The 6742-nt window shown below is 56.5% G+C and overlaps 1 protein-coding gene and 1 long non-coding RNA gene across 2 annotated transcripts in view; both read left to right on the forward strand.

Annotated features, from left to right (window-relative positions):
* LOC109380142 (kinesin-like protein KIF19) overlaps positions 1 to 6742 on the forward strand; it is a 76196-nt gene that overhangs the window by 52979 nt on the left and 16475 nt on the right. The gene's annotated exons all lie outside the window — the stretch shown is intronic.
* LOC109380200 (uncharacterized) lies at positions 4720 to 6061 on the forward strand. Its single transcript, XR_002123396.1, has 2 exons — positions 4720 to 4882; positions 5655 to 6061. It is a non-coding gene; the product is annotated as an uncharacterized LOC109380200 (long non-coding RNA).

The raw sequence follows: 6742 nt of genomic DNA on the forward strand, positions 1-6742 counted from the left end.
CAGTTTCGTAAGTTTTAACATATATACAGCCATGAAATCATTGCCACAGTCAAGAAAATGGACATTTTGATTAATGAGCTTCTCTGTAATTCATGATTATGGAGTTAGAGACGTAGATCTTCTGTTAGATTGTGTTCATGTCTAGGGAGCGTTGGACGTGGTAGGAGCACGGGTCGCAGATGCTCTCAGTGTTCATGGTGCGTGTAGAGGCTCTTGTGTGTATTGAGCATGACTTGCTTGATCTTAGAGACTATGCATGTGTGAAGCTGCCCTCTCTCTCACGTCAGGTACATCTTCCTGGAATACGCATCCCCTGCTCATGCCTTGGATGCTGTAAAAAACGCTGATGGCTACAAGCTCGACAAGCAGCACACATTCAGAGTCAACCTCTTCACCGACTTTGACAAGTGAGTTCAAACTTGAGCCCTGAGAACCTGGACACTCACCTGCTGAGCGGCCCGGTTTCTGGGGGAGTGCTCGTGGCCTTTCCGGTAGTTGCGTCCTTCGGTCAGAGCAGTGCAGGACAATCTCACATCCTCGGCCCCTCCGGCTGGCCAGTACACCCCTCACCACCGGCATCCCGTCGCTGGTTATTACCAACAAAAGCGCAGCCTCTTCCTGCTCTGGGGGGAGGGCAGGCAGAGGCAGCACAGCGGGTCCTCGTGATGAGATGCTCTCGGTGCTTAATTCTTGTCCGTGTGGCTTAGCCAGTGTGCAGTGAGGACTGACTGGACTGCTGGTGGTTGGGAACCCCCAGTGTAGTTGCCGTTGTCTTTGCTCACCCCTGTTCTAATGGGTATGGCGTGTTACTAATCAGTGTCCTTTCCTCTCCCAGGTATATGACAATCAGTGACGAATGGGACATCCCAGAGAAGCAGCCTTTCAAAGACTTGGTATGTCGTTCCAACCTGTAACCACGTAGGCAAAAGAAATGCTGGCCAGCCTTTCACTTGAGGTGCTGACTTCCTTGGGAGTTGAGGTGCTGGCCTAATTTATTACACCTCCAAGAGCAGCAGGTATAAGTACATTTACTTTGGTGAAAATTGATGACGTGCAATGCATCCCTCCTTTGTGCCTCTTCTAGGGAAATCTGCGTTATTGGCTTGAGGAGGCCGAGTGTAGAGATCAGTACAGTGTGATTTTTGAGAGTGGAGACCGCACTTCTATATTCTGGAATGACGTGAAGGACCCTGTCTCCATTGAAGAGAGAGCGGTGGGTACCTGCTGCTACGTGGGCACCTGCTGCTATGTGGGCTTGCTCTGTCTCCTTAACGGGCCTGGGGCACTAGGGCAGGTGACNAAAAAAACTTTCTCTGGTCCAAGATCCAGTGCAACTGAGACTTTTGCACACACGTCGTTCACTGCTGTCTGTGCACATGATCTCATTCACCCGCCACAGCGCATCCATGTTACAGATGAGAACGCTGGGGCCCCGAGAGGCGGGGAGCTTGTCTGGGGACTCAGCTGCTGATCAGTGGACCCAGGATTGGAAATGAGGCTGAGGGGCTCTGCCGCCGGAGTGCTTAGCCGCCTGGTCCACTCCCGGTGCTGGGCCTGGCGGCCCCCGGCGGAAGCATGTCCATTTCCTCCTCCAGCACCGGCCTGCGCGCGTGGTAGGAACCGCCCCAGCCCTCCTCTCCTTAGATCACCTCCATCACTGGAAGGAGAAGAGAAGCACAAAGGGCCACAGTTTATATCATGGAAAAAGTGCTGGCCAGAAGCCAGGGCAGCCCCGGGGTGCTCCCAGCAGCCGTGCCTCCCCAGGAACCTCCGGGCAGCCCTCGCCTCTGGGACCTGCTTCCAAAGCCATGGACCCGCAGGGGCGGGCCGGTGGCCAGGGGCGGGGCTCTTGGTCCTCCGTCGTGCCCCTAAGACTCCATGGTTCCAGCACAACGCCTGGCCCTGCAGGCCTGGAGACCCCCAAGTCCCCCACCTCTCCGGGAGTCAACAGAGCTGTTGGTCTCTAACTGCCCTCTGCTTCAGTCCCCTGTGAAAGGCTCCCTTGAGCCTCCCCTGCAGTCCCAGAGGCCCTCATATGGCTTGCTTCATAACAGCGCGTTTACCTGAGATAGGAGAGGCCCCAGGAGGGACAACCGAGGCCTCAGAGACAAAGAGCCGGCTGCAGGGCTTGGGCGGGTCCTTTTCTTCCCCAGAGACCCGGGCACCCCCACTCCTCCATTCTCCCTTTTCCTGTGGGTGGCGCCCCTGAGCAAGAGGTTAACAGGTGCAGAATGGCCGTGCTCAGGGTTGTAGGGACAGCGCAGCAGCCAGGCTGCTGGCTCAGCACGCTAAGCTTACAAAGCCCCTGCTGCCCGTGGAGCCGCGTGGAGCCTGCCCGCCCCGACGCCGTGGGCAGCCCTTCTGCTGACCACTCCCTCTCCCTGCTCCTAGATGGTGGTGCTCATGGACCCTGATGAGGACCCTGAGGACACGCTGCGCACACACCGGTCCCGGGAGAAGACCTTCATCTTCGACACTGTTTTCGACCAGCATGCATCACAGGTGCCCTCCACCTCACTGCCCCAACGTCCCCCACTGGGCATGGCCGGCCAGCGGTGTCCTCCCCGAGGCCTGGAGCCCTTGGGAGGACTTGGTGCCAGGTGGTTTCGCCCATGACTTCTCACAGGGGTCTCCCTGATACTCAAGGAAGTTGGCAGGGCTTTACATGTCTCATTCATTCGTCCATACGTCTGCTTGTCGTCCACTCACCGAAGTACCCATCCATTACCTGCCCATCCATCCATGCACCCATCTGTCCATCCATGCATACATTTGTCTGTTGTCCATCCATCACCCATTCATCCATTATCCATCCATCCATCATCCATCTATCCTTCCATCCACCATCTATCCATCCATCCATCCATCTGCCCACCCATCTAACATAGTGGTGTTCCGTCTGCCATGTGGTGGGACACACTCCCTGCCCCCAGGGCTCACGTCCCAGCAAGAGAGACAGTAAGCAGGAAAAAACAAACATGTTAATACTAGTGCTGTCGTGGAGGTGACAAAGCGTGTGGCAGGGGCAGAGGCCTTTCCGAGGGGGACATTTCAGTTGGGGCCTGAGAAGGGATGAGCCAGCCGTGAGGGTGGAGGTTTCAGCACGCCCATTCCACAGATGGAGAGCCTGCACCCCTGCACCCCGCACCACACCTTCAGGTGCCAGGCAGCCACGGGCCCTGCTTGTCCCCTAGTTCTTGACAGTGGCAGAACAAATGTCCCCAGGCACCTGCCCACGCCCACCTCTGATGGTTCTGTCCCTGGGTGAGCATCAGGTTGGCAGACCTCACACAGGTTTCGTCCTAGTGTCAGGAGGGGCTGCAGTCACCTGGAGACAAGCTGGCCCCGGGCCCACATGTCCCCCTCTCTCAGCTCAGTGACTTCCGGCTGGGAGCCTGCTGGGACTGTCACCTGGAGCACGCATGTGTGGCTTCTCTGTGTGGCTTGGGCCTCCTCACAGTGTGGCAGCTCCTGAGCTCNACGTGACTTATAGACACATGATGGTGTCTTCTGAGGAGGGGGGAGAAATGCAATTTAGGGGAGAGAAAGCAGACTTTGAGTCCTTTTTTTCTCTTAGAAAGAAAATCTGCAGCAAATATGGCAAAATGTAAACATTTAAGAATCCGCATGTAGGTAAATAAATGTTTGTATACTGCTCTACTTTTCTACGTGTTAAACAATGATTGAATGCGGTGGTTTTGTAGGCGGCGCCTGGCTCAGGGCCGGCCCTGGGTAATTACCATACTGTCAGCTGGAGAGGGTGAGGTGTGCCGGCTTGTGTTGGGCGCGACTCCATAAGGTGGATGTTTGTTCAGCTCATCTCTGATTCTGCCCTCCTGATGAGGGATACACCACCACAGACTCCACTTTCCAGGGCTTACCACCCCTCTGCACAAAGCACCACAGTGAAGACATTTGTCTCTGCAAAAGGGAGGTGGCCAGACATAACAGAGCCGAGGTGGAGCTGACCGTCTGAGGCCAAACCCTGGCTAGAACGCCCCCTCCACAGCAGGGGCACTAGCCGTCCTCGCTTCTGTGGTTGTCTGAGGACTAGGTGAGTGAAACTGTGTGACGTTTTAGAACAGTGCCTGGCAGCTGGGTTCATTACCACAGGGCACAGAAGGGACGGCGGCGGAAACGCTGCCGGCCCTATAGACTCCACGAGCCTGTTCCAAGGTCAGTAGTACTGATGTATGTGACAGTTAGGAAACAGGCTCAGAGAAGATAAAGAACATGCCCAGGGTCCCCGGGAATCAAACAAGGACTGTCTGATTCCTGACCATGCCCCACACCTGAAGAGAGGGGGTCCAGTCAGCCTCCGGCGAAGGCAGAGGTGGGCTTGGTCAAATGAGAAGCTTGCATGATGGGGCCATATTTGCTCCACCCTGTAAGTCTGTCTATCCCTCTTCACACTTCTCCCTGCTCTGTGAGCTTAGATAAAATATCCTGAAGAAATGGCAGAAACGCGACTGAGAGAGCTGCCTGCTACGTTAGGAATGCGCGGAGTGAAACCCCATTTCATTACCTGCAGAGGGTGGGCCGAGACTGCCACCTGTAGGCGAGTTGTTTCTTCTGCCAACTCATTAATTCTGTCCACGACTCCCAAAGCCCAAAGGGGACAACCATTCACCCAGGAAAAGACCAAGGCACCATCAATTCAGCATCCTGCTCAAGGTTACCCATCCAGGTGGCAGGAAAACTACNGCAGCAGCCCCGCCTGCCGTCTGCACAGCTGCTGTGGCCTCTCCCTTTTCTCCCCTCAGGCGTGGACACTGACGAGCTGGACAGCAACGTGGACGACTGGGAGGAGGAGACCATCGAGTTCTTCGTCACTGAAGAAACTATTGCTCTTGGGAGCCAGGAGTGACCCGAGAACACTGTGGTAAGGCTTCCTCCTTCGGGCGCAGTCAGCATCCTGCTACTGGCCCACAGGTTAGAAGGTGATGGTGAAGCCCCCCGCCATGCTCTCACGGTCATAAGACCCTTGCATGTGAACTGGGACGAGTAAAATGCAAGCCCGCAGCTGTAGGCCGGGGCTCTTCACGCCTCAGCGCCGGGCCTCGTGCTCCAGGTGTCGGGAGGGCTTTGGTGAGCTGGGTTTGGCTGTGGGTGATGGCAGGACCGGCTGGCGCCGGGCGGATGTGCCGTGCGGAGGGGGAGGCCTGCACCAATCCTCTCCAGGAGCCTCAGCCGGGAGAAGGCCTCAGCATCTGGCGGGAAGGTGGCCGTCACCGGCCACGGCGCCCAGTTCTGATCAGTCCCTGGTTGGTCTGAGACCAGAGCCTTCGAAATCCGGTTGGGTGTGGCAGGGAACTCAGGCTTCTTCAGTGTCGGAGAAACGGTCTAGAAGTCTCACACCTTGGGTCTGACGGGTCGTGGGCACTGGGTGTCCAGGAGTGCGGTCCTGGGCAGGGAAGTGACCGGCCGTCCCTGGGCGTGGGGCCCTCCTGAGTCGGGGCTGCTTCCTGGGATGGCGGCTGCTTGTGGCACAGGCGTCAGACTGAAGCGGACGTTCAGGTCACTCCCACCTCTTGAGATGGGGCGGTGTATGCTTGCCTCACCTGCTCAGCTGGGGGATGGCTTCAGCAATGACTCCCACCGCAGCTCCCTTGCGAGGTGCAGGACAGAGAGTAAACACTGTCCCCTTGTTGCAGCGTCACCTGTGCTGGAACCGAGGTCGCCCTCTTGCAAACAGCCCGCACAAGTCCTGAATTCTGCCTGTGCTTTCCCGCTCTGGACTGACTGCCCCTGGGATTCCGGCTCCACACATAGTTGTGCCTTTCAACCCCCGGTGTCTTCAGTGGGGAGGTTTCAAGGCACTGCTTTAATCTTTCTCGTTTGGGTTTTAATCTCCACCCGTGTTTGTTACTCAGACGGATGCAGCGCTGCGGCAGGCCCCTTTCCTCCTGCTGTCGCACTGCCGCGTGCGGCGTCCCCTCAAGGACTCACTGTCCATGTGCGTGGCCAGTGTCGGCCACGTCCCAGCGTGTTCGGGGGCGCCGCAGCGCGTGGTTCTCTAAACGGGCTGAACGTGGAAATAAAAGCAAACGTGTGAAAAAGCTGTCTTTCTCCTGTCTTTAAACATAGATAGCGGCCTTGAATGTGGTGCCTCCCCTCCCCCGGCAGTAAGGGCCGCTCGCTGTTCCGGCTCCTTCCTCCTGTCTGCCACGTGTGCGCACGCGGCAGGCGGGGCAGGAGGACACATGCCCCTGTGGTTTCCTTCTGCAGGTGAGCTCTGTAAAGTATGTGTCGTCTGATGGGCCCGAAACGATTTCTTCTGAGGTTTTGTATCCTGTGCTTGTCACTGCTCCTGACAAGAAAGAACCCTTTAGACGCTTCCTTGAGGCAGTCAAGTCTGAAAGCCTGTTGAGACTTGTCACTTTAGCCACTGTTGGTGGTCCTCTGAATATTTAACCTTTCCCTGTTGAAAAGGGAGTGAACAAATCCATGTAATTTCTGCCCATTTTTATTTGCAATGTCTTGCTGCCCGTCGGTGCCTTGTCAAATCTCAGCTTCTTCTGCCTCTTTTTATCTCCTGGAACCGGAGCTTAGTTTAAAAAGCACTGAAGCACGGGACAGGCACACTCGGAATACACAGCTGTGACACGTACAAACCTCAGACGACATTCTGGGATTGGAGGACCAGCTGTCCTTTGTGGGGCAGAAGACGGGCCACCGCCTGCCCTGCAGCTCGGCCAGCTAGTGCCACCGTCGTCCTCGGCCCTCGGGACAGACTCTGCAG

Source organism: Hipposideros armiger, unplaced genomic scaffold (genome assembly GCF_001890085.2).
Source record: "Hipposideros armiger isolate ML-2016 unplaced genomic scaffold, ASM189008v1 scaffold_33, whole genome shotgun sequence".
NCBI lineage: Eukaryota > Metazoa > Chordata > Mammalia > Chiroptera > Hipposideridae > Hipposideros > Hipposideros armiger.